This window comes from Sus scrofa, chromosome 8 (genome assembly GCF_054392235.1).
Source record: "Sus scrofa isolate SSC_HxYL_T2T_F1_AM1 chromosome 8, Sscrofa_HxYL_maternal_Yorkshire_Landrace_v2.0, whole genome shotgun sequence".
Lineage (NCBI taxonomy): Eukaryota > Metazoa > Chordata > Mammalia > Artiodactyla > Suidae > Sus > Sus scrofa.
This window is the reverse complement of record NC_139390.1, coordinates 28,462,243-28,480,583: the sequence shown is the minus strand read 5'-3', so window position 1 is coordinate 28,480,583 and position 18,341 is coordinate 28,462,243. Positions and strand designations below refer to the sequence as shown.

The 18,341-nt window shown below is 38.6% G+C and overlaps 1 long non-coding RNA gene across 1 annotated transcript in view; it reads right to left on the bottom strand.

Moving 5' to 3' along the window:
- Positions 1 to 12,895, bottom strand: part of LOC110261944 (uncharacterized) — a 175,104-nt gene extending 162,209 nt beyond the window's left edge. The window contains exons 1-2 of the long non-coding RNA XR_014812301.1: positions 12,149 to 12,895; positions 9,232 to 9,325 (exon numbers count right to left, since the gene is read on the bottom strand). This is a non-coding gene — a long non-coding RNA (uncharacterized LOC110261944). The remainder of the gene's footprint in view (positions 1 to 9,231; positions 9,326 to 12,148) is intronic.
- Positions 12,896 to 18,341: the final 5,446 nt, after the last annotated feature.

Genomic DNA, 18,341 nt, shown 5'->3' with positions numbered 1-18,341 from the left:
TATGGTGTTGGTGTGGCTGTGGCTGTGGCCAGCAGCTGTTGCTCCAATTTGACCCTCAGACTGGGGTCAAATTCCATATGCCACGGATGTAGCCCTAAAAAAAGAAAAAAAGAGTTTCTATCTTCCAACAAAAGTTTCTTTCCAATAATTAGATCTAAATTGGTATTATGTGTCCAAGAGAGTATGTACATGTCCTTAGGCCTATCTTTGGATAAGAATATCATTAACATTTTATAATTATAACATTATTAAAATTATAATAATTTTAATAACATCAATTACAATTTAATACAATAATACTACAGTATTATCAAATTATATAGTATTGTATTAAACATTACAAATGTATTGATAATTCTATTTGCATATTAATAATGATTAATATATTATTAACTTTATTCCATTTTTACTTCTTCATTTATTATCTATAAAAGAGGGACCTTGAAATAAAAACTAAGCATATAAAGAAGATACTTCATAAGCTTCTAGAATGCAAGCCACTGGATTCTTTTACTTGACTTAGAGCCTCACAATTTCAGGTTTTTCCTAAGGAACTAACTCAAAGAATTTTCATCTAACAAGTCCTCTACCAAACACCCAATGTTTCCTTTATGGTTTAAATATACAGGCTGTCAGACTAAGCTGTGAACTGAGCAGAAACTTGGCTTGTACATTTTACTATGTTTCAAATGTCCAAAAATAATTAAACCTTTTTTTAATAATCCAGGGGAAAGGAAGCTTTATTCCATTCCATGGGCAGCAGCTATTTAAATTTGATGTGTCTGACTTTGAAACAAATTTGATTTTTAGATGTTTCAACATTCAATGACTCAAATAATGCAATCCCTGTAAGTAAATAGAGCCACAGGGAGATTTGTTTTAGTGGAGAAGGGGGAAGGATTCTAATCAAGCAGTGGTATTTGCAAAGGATTAGAGGGAGAAATGAACAAATCTCATCCCAGAGACAGCAAACAACCAGCATGGCAGGATCAACACCCTACTCCAGGGCTTCCTGTTAGTGGGGACACATTATTTTGTTCCTTCCATTTCAGAAGGAGTGCGACTACCCTTCCCACCCCAAAAGAGAACATATTGAGAGAACATTCCCAGACCTCCCCTCCTAGGTGGTTCTCCACAGTGGGTGGAGTGATTGATCTGATGACTGACATTAGGCAGATGGGCTCTGTCTAATTAAACTGCCCCTTCTTGCTTCTCAATGGTTCTATTTACAAACTGTCTGTCTATAGACTGGTGTGTTTTTCTCTCTACTCCTATCCTGTGTTCACACTGGATAGCTTCCCATGAGGTAGAAGAGAGAGGAATGGACATCAAAAGTCAATTTGGGCCTCTGCTTTAAATTATAGTCCTCAGTAAGTTTTGTGAGCAGTAAAGCTTAAATTTTGGTGTTTCTCTGAATCTGATATCTATTACTCAAATGATTTAGAATTCAAAGAGAAGGGTGATTAACTGGCCTCTCAAAACCTCAACAGTTCTTAATAGGGCTTTAGGTTATAGTGGGATGCTGATGGTCTATCTTAGGCAGATCTGTAGAGACTTATTTGGGCCTGGACTGTTTCTTTGTGAGGCTGAGAAAAGGAAAGGACTGGCTGTGATTGTCTCAGAATGGGAGAATCTGCCCCCATGGTCCCGCCTTGACAGTAAAACTGAGATTTCAAATCACCTTCTGAGTCTGGAATGATGATCTATAACCAATAAGACACCACTGAACAAGAACTAATGCTCTTTATCAGGCATAGAAATTAAACCACTACCAATAATAACAACAAAAAATACTAGTTCAGAGATAGAATGGGGAAAACCTGATAAGAGAAAGGTTTACATGAAAATGAAGATGCAATCTCAGTACAAGACAAGAATAGTTTATGAATATTATCAAGGCTGGATGAACCTTAGGCAGCCTTAATAATATACCATGTCTGGATTAATGGGAGTAATTATCCCTCTGTACTTTATGATGGTCAGACTGTATTAGATTATTTGCAATATTTTTAATAGGAATCCCACATACTTTGAGTATTCTTAATAGGAATGATCAAGTTGAAGGATTTGATAATGTCATTAGTGAACGCTTGAAATAATTTACTCAGGACAAGAAATGACTTAAAGAAAGATTTCTTTTCTAATATTTGAAGGGGAAAGGATTAAAACATTCTCTTCTTTCTAGACTCAAGGATATGAGAAGTATATTTCAAGACAGAGCATTTTATAAAGTTAAAACAGACAAGTGAAACAGCTGATTTCTGAAGTAATAAGATCCTGACCCATTGGTAGCTGCAGGCAGAGGTTGAAGAAATATTTTAAAGGAAATATTGCTGAAATGATTCTCTTAGAAGATTCATGAACCAGTAGTCATCCAGAGCCAACTCTGATTCTTTAATTGAAGACTTCTGTGTGCTAATCCTGACTGTCCCTCTACCGTGGTGGCCTCATCAGTCAGCTTCAGTAGGCTTCAGTTGTCTCTCTAGACTGGGAAGCAGTATTATCTCCCATACCTCCCAAAATTATTATGAAAATGAAATGAGAAAATTGATATTAAAGTGCTTTGGAAAAGGACATTCATAGAGGCTGTCTGCTATTAGAGTGGAGACTAAAATAGCAATATGATAAATGCAAAGCGTGAAGCAAGATAGAATTTTTAAAACTTTAATGTGTAAACAAATGTCCTGCAGAATGGTTTTAAATGCACTTTCTGTGTTAGCAGGTCAGACATAGGGCCTGAGGGCATGCATTTCTAACAAGTGCCAAAGTGATGATGATGCTGGTCTGTGCACTAGGCTTTGCTTGGTAAAGAGAGAGAAGGCTATGGGTTACGTCCTTGCATGCCCATCAGAGTAGCTCTTGATCTGCTTGATCTTTTAGAGATTCTATCCTGGCAAAGTTCTCAGTAAAATAATAAACGAAATTTCTGATTCTGAAACAGGCTGACAGTGAGGAAGGCAACTTCCTCACCACACAACAACCAACTGTGTTTATTCATTTTCAGATGACTCTATTATGACTACTATATCTTAATTAGCTGTTTGCTATGATAACATATATGTGAAGCAATGGTTCATGATATTTAAGTGTCAAAGCTGTTTGCACAATGAATCAGATGACTCAGAATAAAAGTGAGTTTTAAAATTCAACTCACACATATAGGTGCAGTTATGGTTATTTTCATGCAGGCAGTAAAAATAGACTCTGGCAAGTTTAATTGAAAAGAGAATTTGTTGGATTATATATGGGGAGAGGGTTCTAAGTGAGGCTGAATACAGACTGACAGCTGCAGGAGGTTTTAAAAGCATGAAATACTCAGTAGTCATTGTTACAATGAATATACTGCAACCATTTCTTCTGTTCTTCTGTCATTACAGTAAGAGCCAAATTCATGGGGATGAACATTTGATTGGCCAGGTTTGAGTTGACCTTGCATACTGGAGCAGGGAGGGGAGGATCTAGTGGAAGGAGCCTCTGGTATTCAACCAAGAGGAGAATGTAGGAAATGGGGCTCTAGGGAAAGGAACCATTGATGCTGAGAGGCCAAACATCAATATCAGCATAACTCTTTGAAAACACACACATAAGAATATTACTCATGCCATACAAGAATGAAATAATCCCATTTGCAGCAACATGGATGGACCTGGAGATTATCATAAAAAGTGAAGTAAGTCAGAAAGAAAAAGATAAATACCAAATGATATCACTTACATACGGAGTCTAAAATACAACACAAATGAACATATCTGATCTCAGGGGGTGATCATGAGGTATGGCTTAAGGTACACACTTCTCTCTGGGAATCAAACCCAGGCTGCAGCAGTGAGAGCACTGAATTCTAACTGCTAGACCATGAGGGCCAGTAGGCTTGATGTAGGACCCTGGTCCTTTTTTTCTTTGAAGAAGTAATTCAGCAAGAATACAGAGACAAATAAGTGGGCAAAGCATTTATTAGAAGCAGAGTATGTGCCAAAAGCACATGGGCAGGCTAAGAGAGTTGTGCTTTTGGGATGGCTTAAGCTCTTTATATGGGGGCAGTCTTCTGGGTCACTTCTGGCCTATCACCTTGCTGATTGATTGTATCTGATCTGACTCAGGGCCCTCATCAATATGCACGTGCACCTTCTAGCCAAGATGGATTCCAGCATGAGGGTCTCTGGGAGGTTGGCAGGACATGTCATGGGCTAGCACCGTCTCCCTTTTGGACCCGTGTGGAATCTTCCTGTATGTGTGTGGTTGGGGAGGTCCCCTTGACTTCAAGAATAAAAAATGTGGTCATCTTATCTTTTTACTCCAGCAGAACTCAGCTCCTCTTTGCTCCTGTCATTATATTTTCCTTGAAATATCAGTAGAAGACAAGCTCCAGCTGCTCAGTCTAGGGTCCATCTACCTCCTACCTTATATCTATGAAATAGAAACTGACTCACAGATAGAGAGAACAGACTTGCGGTTGCCAAGAGGGAGGGGAAGGGAAGGAAGGAAGGATTGGGAGTTTGGAAGCTCCAAACTATTATATATAGGATGGATAAAAAGCAAGGTCTCACTGTCTAGTACAGGCAACTATACTCAACATCTCATGATAAACCATAATGGAAAAGAATATGAAAAATAATATATATGTATGTATAGCTGAATCACTTTGCTGTACAGCAGACATTAATACAACATTGTAAATCAACTATATTTCAATAAAATTTTAAAAATATGTATACAATGTATATCAATTAATCATACGTTCTATAAAGAACTATTCAAAAAAACTAATACTAAAAGTATTTTTGTATTTATAATGTCCCTCTTTTATAAAATGTATATTTTTTCTATTTACCTATTAAATCTCAGTAGTTTTTCTATTAATTCCCAGTAGTGCTTTATATAATAAATCATTAAAGCTTTGATTATAAAAAAGGGAAGTCATCATATGTAAATTCTCTTTTTAAAGGTAGTGCTTATTACTAAATGTTTTGTGGTTTTAGATGGGAAAAAGGAGGTGGAGGGACTGTTGGAAGTCATTGTCTTAGAAACTATCATTGCAACCTAAATACAATGGAGGTTCATATAGCAAAATGTCTCATACATAGAAACAGCAGTCTGATAGAAAACTATTATTAAAAGATATTTAAATCTGGGAGTTCCTCTTTGTGGACAGGTTTGAACCCGACTAGTATCCGTGAGGATACAGGTTTGATCCCTGGCCTTGCTCAGTGGGTTAAGGACTTGGTGTTGCCGTGAGCTGCGGTGTAGGTCACAAACACAGCTCAGATCCCGTGTTGCCGTGGCTGTGGTGTAGGCTGGCAGCTGTAGCTCCGATTTGACTGCTAGTCTGGGAACTTCCATATGCCACAGGTGCAGCCCTTAAAAAAAAAAAGTGAAAAAAAAATCTATTTGGTGTCTCAAGAAAACCAAAGCTGAGATAGAGAATGGTATCTGGGTAGTTAAAATATACTGTAAATGTTTAGCAAACGTTTTTATCTTGGTTGTGCTTGTGCATGGCATATGGAAGTTTCCAGACCAGGGATCCAACCTGAGCTGCTGCAGTGACAATGCCAGATCCTTAACTTACTGTGCTACAAGGAAGCTCCTAGCAAATACCTTAAGATTTGTCTTCACATCAAATATTCTGTTTCTAACCAAAAATTATCTCCAAAGTATAGATATACTATTTTGCGTTTTCCTCTAAGCTTTCACACTTAACACACTGCAAAAAAAAAAAAAAATTATTTCCCTTGGACTATCCACATAGCCTCACTGCTGGCCCACTGTCCTGTCACCTCCAACCTAATCATAGCACACTGCACATCAAAACAGAACCTACCTCTCTAGACTTGACCCCATGGGGAATGCAGGCTGGTCTTCAGCTACTTTCTCTTGATCACTTTTCTGCATAACAAAGGCTAATCTACAGCTGACCCAATAGGCAGAAAAATGGAGCTTAGCAAGGAAGGATCTGTGTATTCATTTTCATAACTACTGCCTGTTGCATTCATGAGATTATTTTGAAAGCTGAGAAAATCAACATCATATTCTATCAGGCAGCTGTTGGTTTAATCAGTGTTAAAATTCTTTGAATGGCTTTCAATATCTGATTCTCCAGAATTTAGCCATTTCCAACTATTTACAGGCAGGTGAATTTGTCTATTTTTAAAGGAGACTATTGCTGAGAATGGGTCCCTTTATAAGTTTCTTTCAAATCAGTAGTGTTATTAATAAGGATGTATGTCTTCTTTATTGGTTGGGTTAACTTCAATCTTTGAAAAAGAGAAAAAAGTTTTAATTTTGTAACTTTTAGACAAAAAAGAAGACCATCTGAGCCATGCACCTACATCTCCATGATGCTTCTATATCCCTAGGGTACAGACAGTGTCCACAACATCGTTCCTTTCAGAGATTCCTTCTTTCTCTTTAGCTGAGGAAAGAGGGTCATGGATATTCCCAACCAATCAATATCCTGTCAGCTTCAAACTTCACTGAATTGTTTAGAACAAAAGGGACACATGACTTTACAATCTCTCTAAGGAGGAAGGAACTTTTAAATGTAGGCAAAATAAATTGTGCTTAATGATAATACACAGGTAACTAATATTTTTAGTTAGAAGAAAATATTTTTATGATAATGAAATAAAATACATGTAGTTTACAGATTGTGCTCTAGGTTCCTTCCGGCTGAGTAAAAGATGATTTGAATGAAGTCACAGTTAATTTACTCTTTAAAAAAAATTTAGCAATACACTTTCAGGTAGGAGGTGCTGAAGTTCAATTGGCTATTTATAAACTCTGTAGATTTATTTCCAAGGAACGAGCAACTTAGAAAGCTGTCTGAGTTGCAGGAAAAAAAAAAAAAAGAAAGAAAGAAAAAGAAAAAACAAAAACAACCCCCCCCCCCAAAAGAAAACCCAAAGAAATAACTCAAAGGCTGGGAAACATAGGGATTGTGACTTAATGACAGCAATAGTCATAAAAAATATAGTTGATTTCGGATACCTGGCATAGTCATTCTAAAGACTGAGGCTATTAGAGAGAATAAGCAGAATGTATTTGGAGCAAGTTCCTATTTAACTGGATTTTCCCTCCTCTATTGAGGATATATTTGGTTATCTGATGGGACTTTAAGCTAAACCCACACTGTTTAGGATATGGCTTTCTCCAAACATGGTCTGTGTCGATGGACTGGGCTTTATGCAGCAGATCTCTGCTACAGATCTACTGCCTCAGAATGTCTCTGTTGCCCACTCCACCCCCATTTGCAGCTGTGTATACTCCCTTGTAGTGCTAGGCTACTGGATGCCCAAGTCGGATGGAAAAAGAAGATGACTTTTGATTTCAGGAGAAAATTTAGCATCACAGGACATACAGCACAATGGTTAAGAATCTGGGCTTTGGAGTCAGGTCTGAATTGAAATTCAGCCACCTATTTGCTGTGTGGCAATGGGGAAGCCATATGTTTCTCAGCTGCAATAAAATACCAATACCAGATAGGGGTTTTATTTTTGTGTGTGTGTGTGTGTGTGAGGACTGTACTTGTAAAACATGTAGTATGGTTCTTGGAACAATAAGCATACAATAAGAGATAACCATCAATATATCGTTATATATTGCTATTATCAATCGCTCCTACTTTTCCCCTACACGTCTATCTGCCCTTCTGCTGACATGCGATGCCATCTCTCCTTATTCCCTAGGTCTGCAAATAAAGATCACCATACACACAATCCCCATCTAATACGGTGGTAAACTATCTGCTCTGTGTTGTACTCCATAGCTTTTTGACAAGTTTCCATCCTAAGGGATTTAGCTGAGCTCTGCAGATTAAATTTATCTTCTGTGGATATGTTGTAGATGTACTGAATTAGTGATTCACCATGCCCATTTTATGAAAGAGAAATGGAAATGAAATATGTTTTCCTTAAAATGATAAATTTGTGGGGATGGGGTAGGGAGCAGATAACAGGGATGAGGGTATTCCTTCAAATTATATACAAAGTGATTTCTTAACTTGCACAGGTACAGATTATAATAAAGGAACATAAGTGGTATGATTTGACAGAGTTTCTTATACTATGAAGAATAGAGCTCTTCCTTCTATGGGCAAATAAATGTCTGATTGTAGAATCAAACATGACTGGGGAGCAGATCTGAAAACTGATCAGATATCACTCTTATTATTTTTAATGACTCATAAATTCACTGGAGATGGTTTGGGTTTGTAATATGGACAATTTATCAGCCTGCAGAAGACATGTCATTTTTCAGATTGACGTTTTCCTCTGTGGTTGTTTCTCTCACACAGCCCTAATACTGGTGTGGGTTTTGAAGAGCCATTTGGGAAATTTTATTTAGAATTGTTTACATTTTTTCTTGAAATATGGAACATTGTATTTTCTTAAATCCAATAGAAATGACATTGAACTGGCTTTTAGAAGAACCTCTGCTATTTGCTGTAGAAACGTGGACATATTTTCAACCTCTTCCTACATTAGATTCTTTATACTCAGAGAAGGGATAGTTGTGTATGTATGTATCACAACATGGAAAGAGAGTTAGGACACTGCTCTACTCATCTTTAGTTCCTTTTCACTCCTAGCATAGTTCCTGGTATATATTAAAACATGATGTATTTATTAGTAATAATAATTAAACGTCCTTTATTAAACATTTACTCTAAGCAATGTCTTGGACATGGTCCTTTCAAATAAATCATTATTGAATGATGGACTGAATACACTGTGAATAAGTAATTTATTTGCATTCAAATAGTTAATTCTTATTCTAAAAAAAGCAAAACAGCAGTGTACTAAGTAGGCAGTTTCATGATGCCCATTTTACAGATGAGCAAATTGAGGCTTACAGAAGTAAGGCCACTGTTCCAGGATAACACAGCTAAAATATTGTCTTATTGGCATTAGGTTTGGCATTAGATTTGTCTAATTTAGGTGAAAATAAGACCATGAGTTGGAGAGAAAGAATAAAAGCAAAAACAAACTTATATAAGAAATGGAAACCAGCAGCAATACTAGTGCAGCAGGCATAGAGCACATTTGGTACATTTTTTTTTCTCCCCAAACAGATTTCTCTTAAAATTTTCCTTGGCTGGCATTATAATGAATGACATATGAGTGTATGTAATATCCATTTCACAGCCCAAGTTAATGATAGCTGCCAAAATGATGTGTGGCAGAGCTTCACATCTTCAAACAATTATTGCAAATTAGAGCAAGCAAATTTAATTACCTTCCAAGCTGACACAATTTCAGAAGTATTGCTGCTTTGTTATCTTCCTGTTCTGAGTGATAGACAATCCACCAGGAGAAACTTGGACATGACTCTACAATAGGAATGAGGGAAACGAAACAGAGTGTAAGATACAGCAAATACATGCAGAAATAATCCTGGCTAAAAAAGAGTTTTACAAGGTAAATTCCCTGTGTTTATGTGTGTTGTGCTTACAAGTTTCACATGAGGCAATAAATCTTAAATCCAATAGTCAAGATAACCACTCTGGATATCTAATGCTAATGATACCTAGGTTCCTAGAGGAAAATTAATCTCAGAACTTTGTGATGACAGGAGCATTTGAGGAGAATGAGAGTACTCCCATCTAGCAGCAATAACAACACGGTAACTTCTGCCAAACTACTGTGGTTACTAAAAAAAACATTTGTTTCCTGAGTATCAGTTCATTTATCTTTCCTACTTCAAAGGACCATGAAGTGGATAAATATTTAAAAAATAATTAGATGCTTTAAAGATGTATTCAAATATTCCATTATGTAGCACCTGTGCTATGTTTTAAATTTGGTAAACTCACAAGGTGTGGTGAAGCATGGGCACTTCAGTCCTCAAGGTTTTGGAAAAATTTCCTAAAACCTCTTCTTTAAGTATAGACCTTATTCTTATCATGAGTGCAGATCTCAAGCCCTTCATCTTGGTAGAAACTCTCTTTCTTCCTCTTTAATTGTTTGCCTCTCTGACCTGCCTCCCCCATGTAATCTATCTGATGGCAGAGTTCATTTATTGTCTTTTTGTTTGCAGATGTATCCTAAGTGCCTAGAATAGTGCTTGGAGTACAGTAGGTCCTCGAAAAATACCTGTAGAATGCATAAATAAATCTCGATTTTTACTTTTACATCTCAAATGCTTGTGTTACATTATAAACTTCCTTCTTCATCACCTATTATTTCCCTCCCCAGATATTTCATTGCTCTCCCCTGAACATTTTCTCTTTTCTAGCACAGTATTGACTCAGCTACCTTGGGCTACTTTGTAGTTTGATGTTCTTAGCTGCAAAGAGCCTCTAGGGTTCTGCTAACTGTACAGTGATAGATGTTGCTGCTTCTTATCAAGGTATGTTCTGGTTTTCTTAATGTACCATCTGATTTTATGTTTGTTGATGGCACTTGATCCTCGCTTCTCACTGTGGGGCTCCATTCTGAGATTCTCTTTGTGCTAGGGATACCAGTTAAAGTACCGTTTCTGAATCTGAGCAATGCTATTTGAAAGTTGCCAGCAGTGTTTTGACTGTAGGGTTGAATTCATTGTTTTTGAAGAAACTATGATTAAAATAGATTATGATACTGGTATAAGAAGACAGAACAACAACACTCTAGAGCAGTGATACTCAAATGCTTTCACACCTCAGACCAATTTTGACAGTAAAATGAGTAGAAAATAAGGAGGGTGGAAGTATGGTAGAAAATGAGAAGATTAATTGCAGAAGTCATCAAAAAAGAAAGTAAAACTCCAGCCTTTGCGAACTCACGCTTACTTGGGTCAGACAATTATGTCTATCTTACAGGAATTTACTGTGCTTGCAAAGGACAGACCACCAAATCTCACTGAATTTTTTTTTTTTTTTTTTTTTTTTTTGCCATTTCTTGGGCCGCTCCTGCAGCTTATGGAGGTTCCCAGGCTAGGGGTCCAATCAGAGCTGTAGCTCCTGGCCTATGTCAGAGCCACCGAAACTCGGGATCCGAGCCGCGTCTGCAACCTACACCACAGCTCATGGCAACGCTGGATCCTTAACCCACTGAGCAAGGCCAGGGATCAAACCCGCAACCTCATGGTTCCTAGTCGGATTCGTTAACCACTGCACCACGATGGGAACGCCATCCCACTGAATTTTTAACATTACATCTTTAAAAAAAAAAAACAAGCCATAGTCTGAAGATCAAAATGACTTGAGAAGGACATATTTACCCAATTAAGAGGCAGATTTAACTGCCCTGATTTCCACCCCCTTCCCTTTTTTGCAAGCCTAAGGACTTTTAGGACAACAAAACTTATTTCCAGGGTTGCAGAAGAAAACGTATTTCCTTTGCTTGACTTAATTACCATACTTATTTAATGAGTTGATTCAATGCAATACTTTCTCAGATTGCTTTTAACTCTGTTCTTACAATGCTTTTTTTTTTTTTTTTTTTTTTTTTTTTTTTTTTTTTGTCATTTTAGGGCCGCACCCACACCGTAGTGAAGTTTCCAAGCTAGGGGTTAAATTGGACCTGCCTGCGCCACAGTCAGAGCAACAAGGGATCCGGGCAATGTGTGGGACCTACATCACATCTCAGGGGAACACCAGGTCCTTACCCACTGATCGAGGTCAGATATCAAACCAGCATCCTCATGGATACTAGTCGGATTCCTTTCCACTCCGCCACAATGGGAACTCCTAAAACGATCTTTAAAATAAACTTTCAAAATGAGAAACAAAATAAGGATTCAAGATGGTAAGGTAGGAAGATTCTGAACTCACCTCCTCCCGGGGAAGTGGGAAATCTGCAGGTGTATATGGAAAACTTCCTCCGGAAATACACTAAAAATCGGTAGAGTGACCCTCCCCCCTTCACCTCAGGCAAATGAAGGTGAAACCACATGCAAAAGGGTAGCAGAGGCTGAGACACAGGCTCTCCACGCCCCCCACCCCTCCCTGGCATTGAGACTTTACCGTGGAGGTGGGGGGAGGGGGGACTCAAAGCCGGGAGCTTCCCCTGAGGAGCAAAGCATTCATACCCCACATGGGGCACCCCAACTTTTAAGACTGGCTCCTGAGAGCCAAGCGTCCAAAAACATCCGGGCATAAAGACGGAAAGAGGTCCAGCCGGGGGCTGTGGTGAACCAGAGATGCCCTGAACAGGGCCCTCAGTGGACTCACCTGCCTCAGGGCCTCCTAAGAAGCGGCTCTTTGGAAAGCACCCAGACTTTCTGCAGAAGTGGCTCATTTGCTAATTTTAAAGTACTGGTTCGAGGAGGAAGTTCCACTGAGACGTCCATAGTCCTGCTCCCCTTGGCCATGCTGAAGCCTGAGAGTCCCATCTTTTTTTTTTTTTCCCCCTTTTCTTCCTTTTTTGCCCCCCTCCCATTGCTGAAGCCGGTGGGTTCCGCCGTTTTCCCCCCTTTTCTTGCTTTCGCCCCGCCCTGCCCCAGGCAGCGTGCCGCCATCTTTGACGCTCCCTCTGCCTCCCGGAGCACGGGTATCGCTCCCAAAGGAAGCTTTCCATGTGCCCATGTCCTGGTTTTTCTGTGTGCTGATCCGGTCTTTGAAGGTGCCACTGAGGGGATGCTCCTTATTCTCCTGGCTTGTACTTCTGGGCCCACCAGGATGGTAACAGTTGCAGGGACAGTCCCTGGCAGGCCACGACTCCAGGACACGGCACAGCGACTGCAACACCGTCTCAGCCGACTGCTTGCAGGGATTGCGGCCCAGCCAGAGGAGCAGACTTCCGGTCAGGCAGCGTCCAGAGGCTTCGGAGGGGTTCTCCACCTGGGGCTGCCAGCTTTGCCCTTTTCCTCCGCCTCCTGACAGCTCCCTGGTGTCCCCCAGCAAAGAGCATGTATGCTTAGCTGCAGCCCTGAGTTTTGCAACTGCTGCCCAGAGGACACCTTTCCCTCCAGATCACCCGCCTCTGGTGGCCAGCAGGGCTGACGCTTGCCCTCACAGGGAACTGTATATATTTGCATTTTTGAACAGCTGCTGCCGGAGGGCCTGGCTTCCAGTTCACCTGAATCTAGGGGCTGACTGAAATCTTTACTTCTCAGATAGCACTTGGCATAACTCCAACCACTGGGAGCTGTTAAAAATAAAATAGGCTGTTTGGAGCGTCACAAGATTTGGGAGACAACCCAGACCTGGGCAAAGTTGAATCAAGTTTTCCAGGTAGGCTCTGATTTCCATTAAAAAAAAGAAGAAGAAGAAAATGGTCCTTCTGTAAGTAAAATAGTATAAATTGAGCGATTCTTTGGCAGATCGTGTGTTTGTAGCAATAAACAAAGTTTTATTTTTCCTAAATACTGATTTTGACTGACTTCACTCTTAAAATCACTTTTTGTACTTTGGAGAGATATTTATCTTTTTATGTGAAGATTTGCTCGCAAGTGGTTGTGTGGCCACCTCTCCCCAGGAACGATGTGTTTTCCTAATGTTCATTTCGTGTCCTACTGCTGAAAAATTTAAGAAAAAACCATGCAGGCCTTGCATGGGCTTCCTGGACTGCAGTGCTGGTGTTCCGCCGATGGTCTTGTATTAGCCATCTTTTGGTCACTGCACAGTTGTGATGCACTGGTTTAGGCCAGGAAGGTTAGTTCATACTTGTATGCAGATAAAGGCTTCCTCTGAAGAAAGTTTATATTTCCATCTGCCTGTTACTAGGTTGAAAAGTGAGGTGAACTGGAAGATGAGAACTTTTATCCTTTTTCAGAGCCCAAAACATAGTTATGGGAGCAGGATATTAAAGTATAGACATAGCTTATAGGTCCTTTTTTGTAGCATTGAGTTGGGCCATCCTGGAAGGGCCATAAAAGTAGCTATTTCCTTTAGTACAGGTGAGGTAGCTACTGTATCAAACTTTTATTATCCCCAGAGCTGCCATAAAGGGACACCTGGAGGACCATTACCCAGAGGGCAAAAGTCATCTTATGTATGGCATTTGCTTTCTTCAAAGCATCTCTGCTAGTGATAGCAGTCAGGGTCAAAGCAAAAATTCAACCTGCAAGTTCTAGGACTGCAGCCAAGATTGGTGAGCCTTTGTAGTAAATGTGGTCTCATTGCTTTCTGTCTTTGTTTCTCTGTCTCTCTCACATATTTTCTCTTTTTTTCTTTCTCATTGTTCCCTTTTGCCTTTGCCTCCTCTTTTTTTCTTCCCTTCCCTTCATGCCTCTATTCCTTCCCCTCAGTGTCCATTTAGATCTCTAAGATGACAAAATTAGATGTGTAAGAAATTTATTAGGAAAAACATCTGTTAAAAATAAAGTGGAAAAGGAGCAGAATTAGGCAGGAAAACCTTCAGACTTAGCTGCAGCAGGAGAAAGGGAAAGAAGGGGAAGGGAGTGGGAGGAACCTGAGATTGTAGTAAGACTCTGGTTCAGTTATTGGCCAGGAACAGTGGGGAGAGCTTGGCGTCTCTGTGACCACTGCAAGCAGATCCAAAGGTATAGCAGTGGGAGCCTGTCAGCCAACCATCTTCTTCACAGTAGGTTCTCTTGAAAGGACATCTGAGAAGCATAATTTTAGGACCACCACATTGTCTTTCTTTCCTCCTTTCTCCCTTCCTTCTTCCTTCCTTCTGACCAAGAAGGCCTCACAGTTCCCTTCATCTTGACTAAAATTTAGACAGGTTTCTTCCTGACTATTGGCCCATGACCTTCTATTTCTTAGTGCCATTACTTTAGAAAGCTTGTAATTATAAATTAATTCTCTGCCCCTTTATTTTTATTTTTTAAAATAAATTTTGTGTTTTATTTAAACTGTATAGGTTTTTATTTATTTACTTTTATTTGATTTTTAATTTTTTGGCCGCTCCCACAGCATGTGGAAGTTCCTGGGCTAGGGATTGAACCTGAGCCACAGCAGTGATGACACTGGATCCTTAACTGCTTGGACATGGGGGAACTCCTCTCTGCTCCTTTAGATGTAATTTTTTCTAAGGTCTCTTTCCAGTTCTATAATCCAGGAGTGTCTTTTTCAAGAACTTAGAACCATTCCCTTGAAATGTGTTCATCAGGGATGGCCATGTCCTTATTTCCCCATTTGTGAGAGGATGGGAACCTAACTTCAGTGGGCATCTTGCTCCAAGTTGTAAAATGACCTCCTGTCATAAAAATGAGACAGCTTTTTCCCTTTGGTAATGCCAATTAGCAAATACAGATGGCCTCTGATATCCCCCATCCCAGCTCTTAAACCTGTGTAGCCCTTTGTTTTGTTTCACTGGGGTTGAGGTCACTCTCAGCTCTGGACTTTCTTCCCTATCACGATAGCTCTTGAATTAAAGGTCTTCCTTGCCTATTTAACTTTGTCTAGTACAATTTTTGCTTTGGTAGTTTTTTCCTTCCTTCCTTCCATTTAGTATTTATTTAGTGCCGATGATATGACAGGAGTTAGGTTAGTATCAGATACATTGGTGAAAAAGGTTGTTGGGGTCATGTACCTTAGAGTAGACAGAAAATAAATGAGTAAACAAATAAATGCAATTTTTAATTGCAAATTTCCTTTATAGAAGGAAAACAGGTTGATGGTATGAAAAATGAGATGTAGGCCTATTTTACATAAGTTATTCAGGGACCTCAGAGATATGGTTCTTCTTTAGGCTAGAACCATAATTTTGGGGCTAGTAGTTTGGCTCCATGTATAATATTAAGCATCATCTGCCATCATAATGCTATCTTTCCAAATCTTATCTTTCTCAGCTATAAAATGAGGATAATAACAATACTTCTTTCATGGAATTATTTGAAGAATTAAATGAGATAGTGCATCTAAGCATTTAGTGTTTTTATGGCTTTGGTACAATAGCTGTTTGATAATTTTTTTCTGTCTTTTGTTTTTTAAGGGCTGCACCTGCAGCATGTGGAGGTTTCTAGGCTAGGGGTTGAATTGGAGCTACAGCCTACACCACAGCCACAGCAACTAGGGATCTGAGCTGTGTCTGCTACCTACACCCAGCTCATGGCAACACCAGATCCTTAACCTACTGAGCAAGGCCAGGGGTTGAACCTGCCTCCTCATAGATACTAGCTGGGTTCTTTAATGCTGAGCCATGATGGGAACTCCTGATAATATTGATGATGAAACAATTTGCAAAGATAGTATTTAAGAAGGATTATGTATAGTTTTTAAATTTATTTAGTACCAGAACAGTTAAATAATGAACTCCTTTTAAATATCTCCTGAACTGCAGTCAGAGTAGATCTGGTCTATAATTTTCATCTGGGCACTTACTTATATGGTTCCCAGAATTATGCTTCAACAGTTTAACATTTAATGCCTGGTTTCTCTCATGAAATTAGTTTCTTTGAAGGCACTGATGAAGGATCACATGCTTTCTATATTCCTGGAGCACTTAGTATAGTATTAGACACAGAGAATGTACATAATAAAAGCTTATTGAATTGAAATTTACACAATGGGTGAAAAAATATTTAATGGTGTGAGTTACTAAATCTAAGTTATTTCTGCATTTGCAAACTTTTTTTTTTCTTTTGAAAGAAAGCAATCTGTTCTTAGAATTGTTGGCTAAAATTAATTCCAAGTAAAAGAAGTGTTTTTTCTTTTTCATAATAAAGGATTGACATTAAGAGTTTAAAACACAAAGAGCTTGAGAATCAACTAAGGATATTTTTTTCTATTTCCAAAATCCATATTAAAAAATGTTTCATACTGGTGAGGAGTTATGTGGAAGAGAGAATAGAGATAATCGTTCCATTGGGTAATACCACATTGCTTTGTGAAATGTGGCTCTAATTCTTCTTGATTCTGGAATGTGAGATCTATACTCTTTGTTGTCTTATTTCTAAAGACAGACCTTCTTTTAGGTAAGCCCTCCCACACAACATTCTTGCCTTTTGGTTTATGGCCAGAAGTTGGTGTCTTCAGAGCAGCATTCATCTCCTAAGTGCAATGTAGATAGAAATTCAGCATGGATTGTGGAATAAGACAGACTTGGTTTAGAGTCCCAGTATTTTGTCCTTGAACAAATTACCTGCCTTCTATCCTCACGTGTAAAATGGGAATAGTAGTGATTTTATCCTCACAGGGTTGTTGTGAGGGTGAGTAGGTTACATGTGTAAAGTGGTAGTTTACTCATGAAAAACTAAACAGTCTGCACTTCCACTATATTTCCTGTTGTGGATGGCACTGTTTGGGGTTAATTTACTTCCTATTGTGCCTTTCCATAAAACATTTTATTACATAGTTTCTCCTCAAATATAAACTTGGTCCTAGATATTTGCTTATTTTGAATCTAGGATCAGAATGGTAATAAAATGACTAGATTGTCTGTCTGCTATCTTTTATAATTAAAAAGAACACTGGTTTAGTTAATATTTTTCTTCTATTTATTTTAAGACATTGTTGTGCCCCTCCCCAGGGCATTGAGCCTTAAGACTTTTAATTAGCCTCCCTTCAGTGATGTGTCCTGATAAATAATACCGTCTTTTTACTGGAAATCATTTAACTCTTATAGCTCCTTCATTGGGAGAGTGAGAAGCAGGTACATTTTCTTGTCAGCATCTGTCATCATCAATTTTCCATTATAATTTTATTGCCTTCTTTTTAGGTACCAAGTCCTCTTAAGTCACCTGGTCCTGTTATTTCCTGATTGTTTCCCATGCAGGGATTTTTCCATATCTCTTCTAAAAATATTAGTCCCACAAATGCTCTGAGGAAAGAGAAGAATGTGGTTAAATGTGTGGGAAATGTTATTTCTATATTGTCCTTGTGGTAATTTATTTTAACAGCACGTTTGATGTATATGTGTGTGAACTGATTTTTATCCAACCTCTAGAGGTGATTAGTCAGTATGGACCCTCTCTCCTCAGGAACCCACACATGAGTAGTGGTTTGCCAAGAAGCATAAGATATAGAGGGAATAATTTTTCATTCATGAATAAAAATCTTCTAAGCTTAACTAGCCCTTTTTAGCAGAGCTCAAAATTAAAAGCTGTAGTTTTATGCCCTCCTACTTTATGAAGCTCTCTGTTGACAGATCTGGTTTGATGGTTGCTGAAACTTCTTGCTGGTTTAGTTTGCAAATAAATGTCTATGATTGGAAGACTTTTATAAAAAATTTCCACATTTTGTAATGTTCTTTTTGTTATTAAGACAGTAAGGAAGAAAAGTGTATCTCCTACTTACCTCTGTTTACTGAATTTTATCAAAAGAACCATGAAAGTTTTTAATTAACAATAGCTATAAAATATATTCCTCCTTTGGGAATTCATAAAGTACATGAAATCTCTCAGTAAGAAAGAGTTGTTCAATTTGTTTCTTGGTTAAACTTTTTGTTTTCAAGCTTATTTGATCACAGTTTCCCCTCCCCCCTTGGTAAATGTCTATTTACATGATATTTTACATA